Below are 19,365 nucleotides of genomic sequence, written 5' to 3' on the forward strand. Positions count from 1 at the left end.
AGGAGGTCCCCTCCAAGACACATCATCATTAAAATGGCAACTATCAAAGACACAGAGAATCCTCAAGGCAGCAAGGGAGAAGGAGAAAGTAACATACAAGGGGACCCCGATACACCTAGGGGCTGACTTCTCCACAGAAACACTACAAACCAGAAGGGAATGGCAACAAATATTCCAAGCCATGAAAAGCAAGGGCCTACAGCCAAGGCTGCTCTACCCAGCTAGGCTCTCCATTAAAATAGAAGGAGAAATATGGAGTTTCCCAGACAAAAGAAGGCTAAAAGAATACATCTCTACCAAACCAGCACTCCAAGATATGCTAAGGGGACTGGCTTAAGAAGATGAAGGAAAAGAATGAGAGAGAGAGGGACACAGGTACAAAGAGGAAAAATGAATGTTTCTATCAGTAATATCCCTCAATGTGAATGGACTAAATGCCCCAATCAAAAGACACAGGGTAGCTGAATGGATAAGAAAACATGACCCACACATACGCTGCCTACAAGAGGCCCACCTCAGAGCAAGAGACCTACACAGATTGAAAGTAAAGGGATGGAAAATAATATTCCAAGCAAATGGGCATGAGAAAAAGGCTGGCGTTGCCATACTTGTATCAGACAAAGTAGATTTCAAAACAAAGGCCATAAAGAGAGACCCAGAGGAGTACTTTATAATACTTAAAGGAAGAATGCATCAAGAAGACAAAAACATTGTAAACTTATATAATCCCAGTATAGGAACCCCCAAGTATATAAGGAGATTGTTGGACAACTTCAAAAAAGATATAGACAGCAACACACTGATAGTAGGGAATTTCAACACCCTACTGTCAAAAATGGACAGATCTTCCAAACAAAACATTAATAAACATATTGTGGAGTTGAATGACACACTGAACCAAAGAGACTTAACTGACATATATAGAACCTTACATCCCAAAGAATAAAAATACACATTCTTTTCAAATGGTCATGGCAGTTTCTCAAAGATAGAACACATGATAGGACACAAAGCAAACCTCAGCAAATTCAGGAAAACTTAAATAATACCAAACTTTTTCTCAGACCACAAGGGCTTGAAACTTGAAATCAACCTCAGAGAGAAACTTCAAATCTTGAAACCTCATGGAGACTGAACAGTAGACTATTAAACAATGAATGGGTCAATAATGAGATAAGAGAAGAAATTAAAATATTTCTGGAAACAAATGAAAATGAACATACAACAATCCAAAACCAATGAGACACAGGAAAGGCAGTCCTGAGAGGGAAGTTCATAGCAATACAGACATACCTAAAAAAGATAGAAACATTTCAAATAAAAGACCTAACACTACAACTTCAAACTGGTGAAAGAACAACAAATAAATCCCAGAGCAAGTAGAAGGAAGGAAATAGTCAAGATTAGAGCAGAACTGAATGACATAGAGATGAAAAGAACAATTCCAAGGATCAACCAATCCAGGAGCTGGTTCTTTGAAAAGTTAAATAAAAGTGATGAGACATTAAGCAGACTCATCAAGATAAAAGGGAGAGGACCGAAATAAATAATATCAGAAATGAAAGAGGAGAAATAACAACTGATTCCACAGAAATACAAAGGATTGTCAGAAACTAGTCTGAACAATTATATGCCAAGAAATTTGAAAACCTCGATGAAATGGACAAATTTCTATAAAACATAATCTTTCAACACTGAAGGAGGAAGAAACAGAAAGTGAACAGACTGATAACAGCTTGGGAAACTGAGGCAGTAATCAAGAAACTCCTGGCACACAAAAGCCCAGGACTGGACGGTTTCACAGGAGAATTTTACAAAACATTTAAGGAAGAGCTAACCCCTGTCCTTCTCAGACTATTCCAAAACATGCAGGGAGAGAAGACTCTGAGACTCTTTTTATGAGGCCAGCATCACCCTGATCCCCAAACCAGATAAAGACCCTACAAAGAAAGAAAACTACAGGCCAATTCCGCTGATGAACATAGATGCTAAAATCCTCAACAAAATATTTGCAAACCACATCCAGCAATACATTCAAAAGATTATCCACCACAACCCAGTGGCATTCATCCCAGGAATGCAGGGATGGTTCAATATATGCAAGTTAATAAACGTAATACATCACATAAATAAAGGACAAAAACCACATGATCATCTCAATAGAGGCAGAAAAACCATTCGATAAAGTACAGCACCCATTTATGATCATAACACTTAGCAAAATAAGAATAAATGGGGCATTCCTCAATTTAATAAAGGCCATATATGAAAAACCTACAGCCAACATCATACTCAATGGGCAAAAACTAAAAGCTTTCCCAGTAAGGTCAGGAACACAACAAGGATGTCCGCTTTCACCACTTCTTTGCAACATCATATTGAAAGTCCTAGCCACAGAGGTCAGAAAGAGAAAGAGATAAAAGGCATCCAAATAGGAAAGGAGTAAATAAAGCTATCATTGTTTGCAGAGGACATGATAGTGCACATAGAAAACCCTGTAGACTCTACCAAAAAACTCCTCAACCTAATAAGTGAATTTGGCAAAACAGCAGGATACAAAGTCAATATTCAGAAATCAAAAGGAATTTTGTACCGCAGCAATGAAATAGAAGAAGAAGAAATCTGAAAAAAATATGCTCCCAATATAGGAGCCCCCAAATTTATCCCTAGGTACATTATTTTTCTCTATTTTTCTTCTTGTTTTATCGAATGCAATAAAGCAAGCATTCGATAAAGCAAGAAGAAAAATAGAGAGAAACAATGTACTTAGGAATAAATTTAACCAAAGAGGTAAAAGACCTGTACATAGAAAACTATACAACTTTGAAGAAAGAAAGTAAGGAAGACACAAATAAATGGAAGCATATACTGTGCTCATGGATTGGAAGAATTAATATCATCAAAATGTCCATACTACCCAAAGCAATTTATAGATTCAATGCAATCCCTATTAAAATACCAACGACGTATTTCACAGATATAGAAAAAACATTTCAAAAATGTATATGGAACCATAAATGACCCCGAATAGCTGCAGCAATTTTGAGAAAGAAACACAAAGTAGGAGGGATCACAATACTGGATATCAAACTATACTACAAAGCCACTCTACTCAAAACAATCTGATACTGGCACAAGAACAGATCCATAGACTAGTGGAACAGAATAGAAAGCCCAGAAATAAGCTGAGGTCTACATGGGCATCTAACATTTGACAAAGGCGGCAGAAGCATAAAATGGAGCAATAACAGCCTCTTCAACAAATGGTGTTGGACGGCTACATGCAAAAAATTGAAATTGGATCATCAGCTGACACCATACACAAAAATAAACTCAAGATGGATGAAAGACTTAAATATAAGTCACAACACCATAAAAATCCTAGAGGAGAACATTGGCAGGAAACTGTCAGATATCCCACACAGCAATCTTTTCACTAATATGTCTCCTAAAGCAAGGGTCATAAAGGAAAGAATAAGCAAATGGGACCTCATCGAAATAAGAAGCTTTTGCACAGGTAAAGAAAACATCAGCAAAATGAAAAGGGAGCCAACCATATGGGAAAATATATTTGCTAATTATACATCAGATAGAGGTTTGATCTCCAAGATATATAAAGAACTCACTCGACTCCACTCCAAGAAGACAAACGATCCAATCAAAAAATGGGCAAAGGACCTGGGCAGACGCTTTTCCAAGGAGGAGATACAGAGGGCCCAGAGACATTTGAAAGCATTCTCAGCATCACTAGCCATCAGAGAAATGCAGATCAAAACCACGATGAGGTACCACCTCACACTGGTCAGAATAACCATCTTAAAAAGATCAACAAATAAGAGGTACTTGAGAGGCTGTGGAAAAAAGGGAACACTAGTACACTCTTTGTGGGAAAGCAGACTGGTGCAGCCACTGTGGAAAGCAGTGTGGAATTTCCTCAAAAATCTGACAATAGAACCGCCTTTTAATCCAGTGATTCCCCTCTGGGACTATACTCTAAGAATCCCAAAACGCAAATTCAGAAGAACCTCTGCACCGCAATATTCATAGCAGCACAATTTACAATAGCCAAGTGTTGGAAGCAGCCTAAATGCCCATCAGTAGATATTTGGATCAAAAAATTATGGTACATATACACAATGGAATACTGCGCAGCAGAAAGAAAAAAGGAACTACTAAACTCCGCAACAACATGGATGGAACTGGAGAGTATTTTGCTAAACGAAATAAGCCAAGGAGTGAAAGACAAATACCATATAATCTCACCTATAAACCGAACCTAACCAAGTATACAAAGATGCAAGGAAAATAAGACCAGTAACACTGAAAGGAAAAGAAACCAACAGAGACAAGAGGGAAGTAGGGAATGGGGGTGGGGGAATAACAAGGGAAGGGAAAAGTCTGGGAACTTATAGCAAGGACTCATGGACAAAACTGAAGGGGAAGAGCTGAGGGAGGGAAGGAGGGAGGGCGCAAGGGAAAGTTGTGGGGGGTAGGCAGAGACCAATGTATTTGAAAGAATAAATAAATAAATTTAAAAAAAGACTGCCTAGGTGGAGTAGAAATTATGGTGTATTTACACAATGTAATACTACGTAGCAGAAAGAAAAAAAGAACTACTAATCTTCATGACAGCATGGATGGAACTAGAGACCATTATGCTATGGGATATAATTCAGAGAGCGAATGACAAATACTATATGATCTCTTAAGTGGAACCTAATGTATAAAATAGAAATGCAAGGAAAGTAAGAGCAGGAACATTGAAAGAAAAAGAAACCAACAGAGACAAGAGGGAAAGAGGGAGGGGGGTGGGTGGGGGAAAAGGAAGGGAAGGGGAAAGTCAAGGAACATATAACAAGGACTCATGGACAAAACCAAAGTGGGGAAGGTTTGAGGGAGGGAAACGAGGATGGGGCAGGGGAAAGTGGTGGGGGGAAGGAAGAAACAAATGTATTTGGAAAAGTAAAATAAAAAAATATTAAAAAAACAAAAAATACCCAAAATGGGTCATAGATCTAAATGTAAAATGCAAAACTGAAAATTTCTAGATGATCACATAATAGATTGTTTCAATGTCCTAGGGTTTGGGGATGACTTTTTATATAAACCATGAAAGCCAAAATCCATGAGGAACAAATTGATAAGGTGAACTTCATTAAAATTTAAAAAAACCTACTCTGCAAAAGACAATGTCAAGAGAATGAAAAGACAAGCCACAGACTTGGAAGAATTTTCACAAAGACATGCTAATAAAGGAGTGTTATCCAAAATAGGCTAACACCACTTAAAATTCAAGAATAGGAAAACAAATAACCTGATTAAAATATGCGCCAACACCTTAAATAGACATCTCACTGAATAAATATATATAAGGAAAATAGACATATGAAAAGATGTTTCACACAATATCTCATCAGGGAAATGCAAATTAAAACAGCAATGTGATATCATGGCATGCCTATTAGAATGGCAAACACTTGGAACAACAGTAGCACTAAATGCTGGTGAAGATGTGGAACAACAGAAACATTCATTTATTGCTAGTGAGAATGCAAGAGAGCACAGCCAATCTGGAAGACAACGTTGTGGTTTTTTTTTTTTTATAAGACTGAACATACTCTTACCATGTGATTTAGGAATAGCATTTGTTGGTTTATGTAAAGGTCTTGAAAACTGATACCTAGATAAAACATGCATGTGGATAATGACAGCAGCTTTTTCATAATTACCAAAACATGGAAACAACCAAAATACTCTTCTGTAGGAGAATGGATAAATAAGTTTTCCTGCATATGTAGAATGGAGTGTTATTCAGCACTAAAAAGAAATGGGCCTAAAATGGAGACAGAATCACAGATAGAGGCTGACAGCTCTTGGGGAAGAATTAGGGGGTGGAAGGTTAGAACAAAAAAGAAAAAGGACTCATGGACGTGGACAACAGTGTGATGAATGTGAGGGGGAGGGATTGGGTGGACATTGTAGAGGGTATAAGAGGGTTAAATGGTAATTGAAAGAAATACAATTTTATTTATTTTTATTTTTTATATTTTTATTTTTTTATTTTATTTTTTATTTTTTTAAATTTTATTTTAATTTATTTTTTCAAATACATTTGTCTCTGCCTCCCCCCCACCACTTTCCCTTGCCCCCTCCCTCCTTCCCTCCCTCAGCTCTTCCCCTTTGGTGTTGTCCATGAGTCCTTGCTATATGTTCCTTGACTTTCCCCTTCCCTTCCTTTTCCCCACCCCAACTCCCTCCTTCCCTCTTGTCTCTGTTGGTTTCTTTTCCTTTCAGTGTTGCTGGTCTTATTTTCCTTGCATCTTTGTATTGTTGGTTAGGTTCCTCTTATAGGTGAGATTATATGGTATTTGTCTTTCACTCCTTGCCTTATTTCGTTTAGCATAATGCTCTCCAGTTCCATCCATGCTGTCGTGAAGTTTAGTAGTTCTTTTTTTCTTTCTGCTGCGTAGTATTCCATTGTGTATATATACCATCATTTTTTGATCCAATCATCTACTGATGGGCACTTAGGTTGCTTCCAACACTTGGCTATTGTAGGTTGTGCTGCTATGAACATTGGGGTGCATAGGTTCTTTTGAATTGGTGTTTTGGAATTCTTAGGGTATAGTCCCAGCAGGGGAATCACTGGATCAAAAGGCAGTTGCATTTTCAGCTTTTTGAGGAAATTCCACACTGCTTTCCACAATGACTGCACCAGTCTGCATTCCCACCAACAGTGTACTAGTGTTCCCTTTTCTCCACAGCCTCACCAGCACCCAAAGAAATACAATTTTAAAAAATGAACTCTCAAAACATGAAAGACATGGGGAAACCTAAAATGCATATGACTAAGTAAAAGAAGACAATCTAAAAATACTATTCACTCTCTTTTTCCAACTATAATATAGTTAAAAAGTTGATAATTGCCAGTGGGTAGGGGTGAGAGGAATGAATATGAGAACACAGGATTTTTAGGTCAGTTAACTGTGTATGGTGTTACAATAATGAATACATGTCAGGATACATTTGTCCAAACCCATAGAATGTACAACATTGAGTGAACTGTGAAGTAAACTATAAACTCTGGCTGATTAAAAAAAAAGAAAGAAATTAAAATAATAAAAAAATAAAGAAAAAGAAAAAAGTCAATGACAGAACTGGGATCAAAACTGAGATTTATCCATTAAGTTATATGATTATTTCACCTCGGTTTCTTTCATTTTATACCAGATTGTAGAAGATGTTCTGAAATCTCTGAACTCTTGTAATTATTAGTGTTTGAGCTCCAGAGTTACATAATTATAATAACTAAAAAGAAAATCACACTAGTTATTGGGGGACTAAAATGTGTTATGCAACTTAGATATTTGATTTTCAACTAATTTTTTTTAAATGCCAGTCTTCATTCCTTCTGGAATTCCAGTTAGATGTTTGACAATTTTATTTTATCCTGAATGTATTTTAATCTCCTTTTCTCTTCCTATGCTGCATTCTGTGTAATTATAGCCTCAAGTTCATCTTCAGTTTACTAATTCTTCCTTTAGCTTTGTCTAAGAGTCTGTTAAACTCAACCCCAAGGTGTTTTAATATCACCAATCATATTTTTATTGCTGTAAGATCTATTCCTTTTAAAAATAGCATCTTATTCTTACATTTTTATTATTTCTATCTTAAACTATTTTAAATTGGTTTTTTTTTTAGTCTTTATACAATAGGTATTAAGAATTGAATCCTGCTGTTTATTTTGTCTGCTGACTCTCATTGGTGATGGCTTCTGTCTTCATGTGCTGTGTGCAAACTGAGGTTTGAGAATCAGGTTCTGCATTGATTTTCTAGGTGATCTAAAACCCCAAGATCTCCCAAAACTTCTGAGAAATCTTGCCTTGAGTTTGGAATTCCTAGGGGGAACGTAAAGAACCCAGAAATAGACTTTATCTTTCTCTGTTTGTGCTGGAGGTGAATTATTCCCTAGTTTATTTTTTCCTGATTTACTTTGAGAGTTGTGTTTTTAAATAAGTGTTTTAGTTTTACCTTCTGGGTCCTCTGGGTGACTGAGCCTGCTCCTCATTCCCCTCCCCTGTGTTGTCACAGTGAGGGTTTACACAGGTCTCACTCTGATTTTTGGTTTTCTCTTAACTTCTGGACTTTGGAGAGGTTTTTTTTTGTTGTTTGTTTTTTGTTTTTGTTTTTAGAATCAAGATAGACATTTAAAAGGAATCTCATATTTTATTTAGCATTTAACATTGTATTGTAGTGGGAAAGCTTCCAGGTTATTAAATCCTTTATATTGTTGGAAATAGATATTTTCTATTAATTAAATATCATGAGTTTTTCAAGGTAAGCATAGTCATCTCCAGTTCACAAATAATAAGGTTCTTCACAGGGGTTTAGTAACTTGCCCACTGGTAGATGAAGGAATCTAGATCTGTCCTAGCCCGTGCTCTTTCCAATACATGCAGACCAGAACTTGGGGCAAGGAGCAAGCCCTGGGTGGGAAGAAAGTTGTCAAGAAGAATTATCTGCATGGATGGAACTGGAGAGTATTATGCTAAGTGAAATAAGCCAGGAAGCAAAAAGCAAATACCATATGATCTCACCTACAAGTGGAACCTACTGAACAAAACAAACAAAAAAGCAAAGTAGAACCGCAGACATGGAAATAAGGAACAATCTGATAGTAACCAGAGGAGAAGGGGGAGGGGGACAATGGGACAAAGAAAGGGAAGAGTCTATAACATCTATAAACAGTCCATGGACAAAGACAATGTATAAAGGGCCCATGGACAAAGACAATGGGGAGGATTGACTATGGGAGTGGGTGGTGGGTGGGGCAGGGGTGAGCAGTGGAGGAAAATTGGGACAACTGTAATTGAACAACAATAAAATAAAATAAAATAGAATTGTCTGTGGCACTCTACTTACTTCACAGTTCTCCTAGGGCCAGATATGGAGCCCTAGCCTTTTTAGGGCCATGGAATCTAGGCTTTGAAAATAGGTTATCAGGTGATAAACATGACATGCTTGGGAAGAAAGAGCAGTTGGATCACAAAGGCAGAGAGTAATGATTATTCATGAGCTTTTTATGAGGTAAATTCCCTGTCCCTTGAGAAAGAAGACACAGGTACCTGTAGAAGTGTCCCAACGAATGCCACACCACAGAAAAGTCTGACAGAAAGTGACCTCCAGAGACAAGTGGTGGCCAAAGGCAAAGATTCAAGGTCAGTGCTGTCTGCCAGGTGGAGCCCACATCTCCTGTGAGCATGGATTTCTTCCTCCAGACAGAGGCTCACTCCCACAAGACCCTTCAGATCAATCCATAGCTCAGGTTAAGAAATTTAAAACCAGGGGCATTGAAAACTAATCCCTCCTCTCTATTTTCAGCATTTTCTTTTCTTTGTCCTTGTAGTTCAGTTTCCCAAGGGCCTTTGCTTCATTTAAGCCACCAATTGGTAAAGATATTAGGTTTAGGCAGCATCACTTCTGGACTTCCAGGCGGGGATTGCAGAGTGAACCCACCCTTGGCTCTCCTCTTTCCTGTAGCACCATTAAATGGACAATAAGATAATGATGTTAAAAAGGCATAAACCACCAGGTCAGAAGAAAAGGAGAAGAGAGAGCACATGTCTGCATTTGAATATACTGTGAGTAGGTTTACAGAAGTAGAGGAGAATTTGAAATTGAATTAAGGATACAGAAATGAAGTAAAGGAAAAAAAAAAATGAACTCCAGGGAAACTGAATTATTGTGTCAGCCATTACGCAAATAGCTACTGAATAACATGAATAATCTGTGAATTTAATTTACACAGCTATACTAGTGTAATCCTTGAGCAGTGGTCAAACATAAATTATAATATAACTAAGTTATAAAGATGGTGGAAAGGAAATGGATGCTTTTGTGTGTAGGGGTGGGTTAAAAGTCAATAGATAGTACCTAAAATAGAAAAATTCAGAAGAAGCAATATGTGTAAGTTATTTAGAGTCATGAACACAAATACAAAAATAATTAGCTAAAATATTTGAAAGTGGTTGCCTTGGGGAGTGAAACTTGGGGCAGAAGCTGTTACTGGTGTTTTTTTCTTGATGACTTGACACAGGTCTGAGCATATGTGTAATTTTGATGAAAATCAAACAAAACAAAAAACCAAGATGCAATTTCATAACGGAAAGTATTTTATTTTTAAAAAGAAAATCAAAATAGTAAGTGACTCTGAGCCTAACCAGACATTGGAGTAACTAATAGAAATCTTGGTGGGAAGCCCCAAGGAGACATGAACACAGAGCATTAGTCCTACCTTGTTCTGCCCCCAGCCTGGTCTGCTGTGCTCACTGCCTATTTCCACATGTGTACCTTGGGCTGCCTATGTTCTGAGATTGGTTTCTGGCCAGAGTCCTTGAGCTGCTCTGTTTTCTCTGTTCTGCTCTCGCTTCTAGAGTCCCCAGGTTTTGGACCTGCTGCCTCGTCTTTTGACTCTAGCCTTTTGTTGCTTTTCAGCAACCAGATCCTAGTTTTGCACTAAGCTGCTTCATTTTTAACCCAGTGCACCCTGGCCATCTAGAGTGGAGGTGTCAGAGAGCTATGAGGGGCTCAAGTCCTGCCTGAAGATGGTTTGTTGGGCAGCAGAGAGTTTTTGAAAAACATTGACCCTGAATGCATCAGGCCAAGCACATGCTCCCCAATTGTTCCTCAAGTGCTCTTCCTGTTGTCTCACTTATCCTGCTAAGTTCACAGTTACCTGTTTTTTCTGGCTCCCAAGGGCCTTTGAGGTGATCTCCATTCTAGATTGTTGCACACAAACCTCTGTAGACTCTAGTTTTGATTTGTGCCTGTGCCAGTTTAGAAGCAAATAAAATGATCCCATTTGCTGTTATTTTTCATGATCTATCAAAAATTATGTGTACCAATTTTCCAAAATGTAAACATTAACTAGTATTTTCATTAGAAATCACTTACAAAAAAGGTGAGAGCTAGATTTCCTATCACTAAGAGCTCCTGCTAGTGGTGTGCTGTGAAGGACATGCTCTAGCCTCCTCCTCCATGCACTTTAATCTAGCTCAAGGATTGGCTAGGATTACAGTTTTGCTGCTTTTCATACAATCCCTTGCTTAACCATTCAGTTAACTTCGAAGGCATGTATTCCTGTTTTGTGTACCTCTACCAGAAAACTCACCTTCTTGACACCCAGGAGAAGGATCTTCTCCATAGTGAAGAAGACACTCTCCCAAATACTTCCCTACACGCCATCTTAATAATATTCTCTGGTTGTCACAGAAATATCAGAATGTTTTGTTTCTCCAGAGTGATGGTCAAGTCATCCAGGGTAGATTTTTCTTTGAGTTCTTTCTTTTTCATAGAACACAGTCCTGTTTTAGGCTCATATTGGGCTCTGGAGAAAATGGATACTTTATAATGGACTTCCATCCTTACTAAAAACTTAACAAATTAACGATGTCAACTTTTAGCAGGATGAATTTCTGAACTTGACACTTATTTAAAAGTTCAAGATCAGAAAGTTATTATATATCATCCTCATCACTACTTAACATTTAATGTTGTTATTAAAAAGTTGGTTGGGATCTGTCTCTTGCAGGCCAGAAACACTGAACAAAGCTCATTTACTCTTAATTACACCTGGCAAAAAGGAAAAAAAAAATGAAGCAGTAAAAATAATAGCTCAGATTTGGAACCCAAAACTGGAAGATCTAAGATGATGGACTATTTTCCCTCTTTAGAATAGTTTTGATTTTAATCATCTGTGTGAATAAAATGACTTTTGTATTTATGACTTACAGTATAAACATTGGATCACCTTATCAGTTCTAAGGACTTTATGACTATTGTCTGTTTTTAGGCAAATATCCTGTCATATTCACACATAACTACTATAAAAAGATAATACTTTTTTTAACAATTGCTAACTGTGATTTTGTACTGTTATTTACCTTAGTTTAATGTTCCTATGCAGTTGCTGGTTTCTTAAAGGCTGAAGAGACTGTGACCAAGTATGGTGCCTTAGGTTTTTTTTCTTCTTTTCTCTTTATTTATCAATTTCTTATCTGGGTTCTTTTTAACAGCTTTACTAATGATAATTTATTTAATCTTCACAGGTCATATGAGATAGGTATCCTGTAATATCCTCATTTTACAGGTGAGGAGACTGAGGCAAAGAGATAGTAAGTAATTTGCACAAAGTTACACAGTTAGTGAATGATACAGCCAGGATTCTGACCCAGGACATCTGGCTCTAGAAGCTATGCTCTTAACCAATATGCTACCTTGCAACTTCAGAATCTTTGCGGTTGCTGATTTACATTGAACAGAACTTTAACATTATGGAAGAGGAGGAAGGAGAAAATATTCTCCTCTCACATTGGGGCTGGAATATATGTATAGAATTGTACAGTGTTTAACTAAGATACTCATAGAATTTAGCTGACAGTACACATGCACTTGATTTCCAGCTCTTTGCAAAATGCAAACAAGCTTTGTCCTTGTTTGTCTCAGGGTCACGGCCTGAAATGATTTCCCAAATGGTCAGAGGAGAAATTAGAAGTTGCAGGAGTAATTGTTTAATTGAACGGTTATAAAGTTAATACAGTTATTCTTCAGTGCCTTCTATCTTCCTTTCTATCTCTCTCATTGAGTGGGGATCAGAAATTGGACTAATATGAGAAATATAGGAGTCTATGAAGTGTCGTATGTGGCGCTGGCTACATCCTGCCCTGAATGGGGTTACACAGACTGTGAAACAAAAAGAAGCCTTAGGAAGGGAAAAGAGTATTAAAAAGAAATGCTCAGGGAAGTGAAAGACAGAGTTCATTTTAAATATAGAAATATTCATGGAGAGCTGTAATTTTTAGGTCCTCCAGCACTGAAGGAACAGAATCACAGTACTCAAACTTAAATGCAACAACTGTGATTCTTTATAGTAAAACAGACTCTGAGAATATATATAATTTTTCTTGCATATATTTGAATATTTAGTTGTAGAGATAGTAAATGTGATAAAATACTAAACAGAAGGGAACATTATTTGAAATAACTAATTGTTAACCTGTTTAATTATGAGGATTATATCCTTGAAAATATAAAAAATGCCACTCACATTTTCTAACCTTCATATTAAAGTTATATAACCAATGTTTATTCTTTTGTTGGTGGAGGCATTAGAACTATCAGACAGCTTTGGGGTAGAGCTAGTTTGGACTTTTGGATGTGGAACAGGAGACTAAAGAGTCAGATTCTAATCACTGTGAAAGGATGTGGCCCCAGCATCTGGCCCAAGTATCTGTGTCAAAGTGGAAGAAGCAATGAGCAGGGAGATCTTCATTTAGATCTCATGAGTTTTTAAAATTAACTTGGAGCTCTCTTTCTGGTTGGGCAGCAGGGAGATGCCACTGACATGAGTCACAGAGTTTTAGTCCCCATGTTGTATGACTCTGTAGAGGATTTCAGAGCTGTTCCACATATCCCTTGATCCATGTGACCTGCAGATTTAGTGATGTGACCAGGTGGCAAAGGCTTGAAACAGAGGGACTACACATTGTCTAGGTAGGAGATAATGGTCAGGACAAGTGGGAGGCACGTACCTTACAGGTCCAGCAAGGGTCCAACACTCTTCTTCTGGAAAAGCTCTGGTGCTGTAAAGTGGCAACCCCCATTCACTGAATATTCTTTCTTGTTCTTGGCTTTCCCTGGATCACCCCACTCTCTCAACCCACCTCTTGGTCCTGAGGAAAACTTTAGTCAATGAAAGAACAAGGGGCTTGGATCAGGCAGGGGTGAAACACTATCAGTTGTGCAATTTGGGCAAACTGCCCCTTCTGGACATCGATAGCTTCACCTGTAAAATGTACACAGAAGAATGTCACACATGGTGGAAGAGAGAATGAATTAGCCAGTGAGTCCATGGGATGGACCTGGTGCTTCCACCTGCTGTCCACTGATGCCCCATGCTTTTCTGGAGATGTGGGTGCTCTAGCATTGAACTCCAGGGCCAGATAGATGTGAGGAACTGACTTTCCCTCTGAAGTAGGTCTTGTCTCACAGGGATAAAGAATGCTAGTCAGAGGGATTGAGCATCCTCTGTCCAGGACTGGTTCAGGAGCATCCCTGTCCTTTCCAGAATAGCATTCTGTTCCCTCATTCATTTTGTTTGTCTTTTAAACACAATATCTTCACCCTAACAAAATCAGATTGTGTCAAAGGCTAGAACATATTGTATAATGTAATAGAGACAGAATCATGGGAGGAACAATACCTTTTTTGCATCTCCAAGCTAGGACCTCCCCATACTGTATTCCATGTGCAGGAAGAGCCAGTTAGATGCACTGGGCTGGCCTAGGAGCCTCGCATGCTGATTCTGTTGAGGGCTATTCTCAGGAAGGAGCAAGCAGGCTACTGGAAAGTATGCATGCTCAGGGTAGAGAGGAAACTGACTGAAACCATTTGTGGTCTCTTACTTACAGTATGCACTAGCCTGTCCCTGGATGTGTCTGGGTCCTGGAGCAATAGGATGGGGACACACATAGGAGGAGCTGCCTTGCTAGTCTCCGCCATCTCAGGGTACAGAAGCACTCACTGAGGAGCTCTATGGCAGATACTGCCCAGAGGTGACAGAGGGAGATGGTCCTCCTCTGGAAGGCATAAAATCTGGCAGGTCCAGTGGCTTCTGTTGCCATGGAGGTGATGCCTGTATTTGGTAGCCATGGGGGAGGCCCTTGGCATTGATGTCTGTGCCCTCCATGGAGACAGCTTTTGTGCAGACAGCTGGAAGCATCTCTCCAGAGGCATTATATGCTGTGGGGGCAAAGGGGCAGTGTTCTTTGAGCTCAAACAGTATGCTGCTTCCTGACCTTTGCTGCTGTTCATGGCAGCACTCAATAAGGGCAGGAGCAGAAGCAGGAGGTTAGGGAGGGGACAGACTCTCAGATGTCACTGAGGAAGACTCTGGTCTTGAACACTACTGGGACTCCTTGAGAGGGGGTGTGTTTGAAGAGAAACTGGGGTTCTGAGATGGTGGGTATGGCTGGGATGGCATAGGAAACCCAGGTTGCATTAGTAACTTATAGTGCACTTGTGTACAGATTATATTGGGGAAATCATTGACAAAAGAATGGTAGGCAGTTGAGTAAGATGATAGATATGAATATATAACCCACATACTCAGAAAATTGAAGAAACACCCCACAAAAACAAAATAAAAAAACAAAGACAAGAAAGATATATTTAGTAGAAAAATGCAAGCCAGACTTCAGAGCTGGAAATCAACTTAGATCTGTGGCTTGAGGGAAAAGCACTTGTCTGGAGACAAGGTGGAGTGCAGTGGGAATACCTGAGAAGATTAGGACGCATGGAAGCAACAGAAATACATGCCAGCTGGAGGTATTTTTTATGTCACTGGCCAGAGAAACTTAGAAGAGCTTTGTGAATGCTTGGCCTAAAGGTTGAACTGTATGTGGTGTGCAATGTATGCATGTCTGTATATGGTATGTGTTGGTTTGTGTATGGTTTATATATGTAATGTGTGCATTTATGTGGTGTGTGTGGCATGTGGTATTTGCATATAACTATGTATGTGTGTAGTACACATGTGTGCTCTTGGGCACATGCATAATGGAGGGTATGGCACTAGTACTAGATCAGACTGATTTCTTCTGAAACCAAGAGGGTGACTCTGAATGAACCTTCCATTAGCTGTGCTTGCTGTGTAGGAGCCTTCAGAACCAGAGGTATGGAATGAGACAGATTCCAGTTGGATAAAGTGAGGTTTTGGGGACCTGGTGTCCCTCTGTGCTTGTCCATGTACATGTAGTTGATACTAGGACAACATTCATTCCTCACGTCAGGGATAAAGGAAGAACTTTACAGCTTTAACCATTGTGTAGGTGTTTGTGGGTAGAATATCTTGAGTTTCATGTAAAGAGGTGACCCTGGTTGCATTTGCATGACTTCAAATACTGAGTCCACTGGCTTAGTTAAAACTGAAATAAACTATTGGAATGTATTTCCTGTGTCCTGATATCATGAATATTTGCCTGAATGGACTGAGGTGATTTTGGGGTGTACTGATACATATGCCCTGCTCTGAGCAATGTGTGCTCTCCACACAGGTCAAGTAAAGCCCATTAAAACAGAACCAAGAACATTCAATGTTGATAGCTAGCCAATCTGAAAAAGACGGGATCTCTTTCTTATAGAAGGCTGGTTGATTGCTTTGTCAAGATGAATGACACAAATATGCCTCCTTCATACTCCCAAATATCTTAATTTCAACTTGAAGCACATGGAGAAAAAAGAAAGAGCAGGAGAGGAGGGAGAAAGGAACAGGGAGTGAGAACATGAGGGCGTGCAGGCTCTGGGTCTGGAAGGCGGGTTCTCAGCAGCTTTGCCATCAGATAAGCAGCACTGGTAATCATTTCAATTTCAATGATTCCTTCATTGGGATTATATTTGGTCCTGAATTTTTATCCATAGAACATTGATAATATTCTTTTATTTTATTTTATTTTATTTTATTTATTTTATTTTTTATTTTTTTTAATTTATTTACTTTTAAAATACATTTGTCTCTGCCTCCCCCCCACCTCTTTCCCTTGCCCCCTCCCACCTTCCCTCCCTCAGCTCTTCCCCTTTGGTGTTGTCCATGAGTCCTTGCTATATGTTCCTTGACTTTCCCTTTCCCTTCCTTTTCCCTGCCCCACCCCCTTCCCTCTTGTCTCTGTTGATTTCTTTTCCTTTCAGTGTTGCTGGTCATATTTTCCTTTCTTCTTTGCATTGTTGGTTAGGTTCCGCTTATAGGTGAGATCATATGGTATTTGTCTTTTGCCCCCTGGCTTATTTCGCTTAGCATGATGCTCTCCAGTTCCATCCATGCTGTCGCAAAGTTTAGTACTTCTTTTTTTCTTTCTGCTGCATAGTATTCCATTGTGTATATATACCATAATTTTTTCATCCAATCATCTACTAATGGGCATTTAGGTTGCTTCCAAGACTTGGCTATTGTAAATTGTGCTGCTATGAACATTGGGGTGCATAGGTTCTTTTGTATTGGCGTTTTGGTGTTCTATGAGGCCAGCATCACCCTGATCCCAAAACCAGATAAAGATCCTACAAAGAAAGAAAACTACAGGCCAATTTCGCTGATGAACATAGATGCTAAAATCCTCAACAAAATATTGGCAAACCGCATCCAGCAATACATTCAAAAGATTATCCACCACGATCAAGTGGGATTCATCCCAGGGATGCAGGGATGGTTCAATATACGCAAATCAGTAAACGTGATAATATTCTTGGTTAGATGGTGGGACTTCCCTGGTTTCACACCAAGCCCACAAAACTCTCCTTTATAATGTCCTTCTTCTTTTTTAAAAAATAAATGCGGAAACAGAGATACACCTGTAGAATGAGATAGAATTACCAATGCTGTGCCACAGTGGCCCTTAGCAGATTGATGAAGCAGTTCCCCAAATTAATATGTTAGGTATAAAAGCCCAGGTCTTCAAAGGAAGAAAATAGATGGAAAGGTGTTGACCACATGTTAAGAATTTACACCTCTCCTCTGATAACAGCAGAATTTAAAATGCAATTTTAATGTAAAAAAATACTCAATAAATGTTAACTTTTTAAAAAGTGGCTAAAATGATATGTTCTATTATCACCTGAAATTCAAAGTGTCTTTTTCTTTATTCTTGGAAAGGTGGTAGACACAAATAAATATGACAATGATGTGGTACACTTGGGGGAAAAATGCAATTTTAAGCACAGGAGGAAATAAAAATATTCAGGGGGTACTTGGAACAGAGCCAAGCTCACCATGCCTCACGCCAAGAACAATTCATTGCTCTGAAGTCAAGCATCCTCCTGCATGCCAGCCTAATGTGGTAAATCCAGGGAAGATCTTTTGCACAATTGGCCATTAGCCTGGTTCTTACAGAGTGTTCTTGGCATTTTCTGCAGGATGAGCTTTGAAGTGAGTAGATATGCATGCACATCTCTGAGAGGTATATTATGACCATCTATCCCTCTCTCTGCTGCTCTTTAGTATAGTATGTCATCTAATGTCATAGTTCCTGAAGTTCAGACCTCCAAAGTCACTTAGAAGGAAAACATACCAGAAAAGAGTTTTCCCTTTTACTTCCCAAGAAGTAAACTTGGAACAGAGTATGCTTGTATGGAGTTCTGCAATTTCTCATATGAAGAGCAAAAAAAGACTTGAACATCCAGAGGAGGTCCACTTCCCTATCCACCTCCCTTCCACATTGGTCTCTCGGCATTTACTGTAACTTTCTCTTTAGACCTCATGGAGCACGTGTGCACTGTGGTTGGTAACACAGAACAAAAGGCAGCCTCTTAGAGTTTGTTGAGCATGAAAAGGGAATTACTGCCAGTGTACCCTGGGCTTTCACATGTCTTTCCTTCCAAAGGTAAACCATTTTTTAAAATTCCAGTAGATCAGCAGCCCATCCCCAAGTCAGTTTGGTGTGGTTTCCCTGGGATTTCTCTTTGCAACAGGTGAGTTGCTGACATAGGGTGAATGAAAGGTGAGTGTCGCCTTCTAGAACCTTGGTCAAATCAGTCCAGCACGTCTTTGTGCTTTTCATAAGTTAATTGCTAACTTCCAAGGAAAAATATCATTTCTTACTTTCTGGTCTCTTATCACTCATGGCTTGGTTAAGCAGTAACTCTCAGATAAACAGAGTTCCCCCTATCCCCCTCCTTTCCACACGAATTTACATGGGGACCCAGGGAAAATAATTAGCACCATTAATAGCATGCCAAGTTGAAACTGACTCAATTTTTTTCAGGCACCTTGAGGATATTTACGTCTTCAGAGGACTGAGTCTTTCCAGGGAGCAGTGCTTATTTACCTGAGTATATTTTTATGGAAAAGTAGCTTATTGGCTCTGGGGGCCGTTCCTCTGCCAGCTATTTGCAGTCAGCAGCAATGGTCTGTGACTTGAGTAAAACCTTACCTGATGCCAAAGCTGGCCCTTACCTCTGCATTTCATAGGTTTTATAAGTGGCTAGCATCCAAAGAGTCTGAGTGGCTGGGGACATGGCACTGGGTGAGGTTCGAACACCATCTGGTCTTAGGTACAAACAGAGTCGAGAAGTGGTGGCCATGCTACGGCTTTGTCACATAAGCAGGCAGATGTATTGGGCTGCCTATGTACTGTGACTTAAGAAGTTGCCAGAAAAGCCCCCTCACCAGGACATAGGCCTCTCTCTTGTTAAAGATCTGCCTCAGAGTCTGAAATATAGACCAGGAGATTTCTGCATTTCATTTTAGGTGTAGTCTCTAAAACCTCTCTTTTAAAATGCAGTATTCTACTTTACAGAGAAATGTATTAACACATCAGT

The 19,365-nt window shown here is 39.1% G+C and overlaps 1 pseudogene; it reads right to left on the reverse strand.

Annotated features, from left to right (window-relative positions):
* LOC129082251 (magnesium transporter NIPA2-like) overlaps positions 1-19,128 on the reverse strand; it is a 45,724-nt pseudogene extending 26,596 nt beyond the window's left edge.
* Between the last annotated feature and the right edge of the window lie 237 nt (positions 19,129-19,365).

The sequence above is a fragment of the Pteronotus mesoamericanus genome, unplaced genomic scaffold (genome assembly GCF_021234165.1).
Source record: "Pteronotus mesoamericanus isolate MK-2021 breed Mesoamerican mustached bat unplaced genomic scaffold, CSHL_Meso_final scaffold_125, whole genome shotgun sequence".
In the NCBI taxonomy this organism is placed as follows: domain Eukaryota; kingdom Metazoa; phylum Chordata; class Mammalia; order Chiroptera; family Mormoopidae; genus Pteronotus; species Pteronotus mesoamericanus.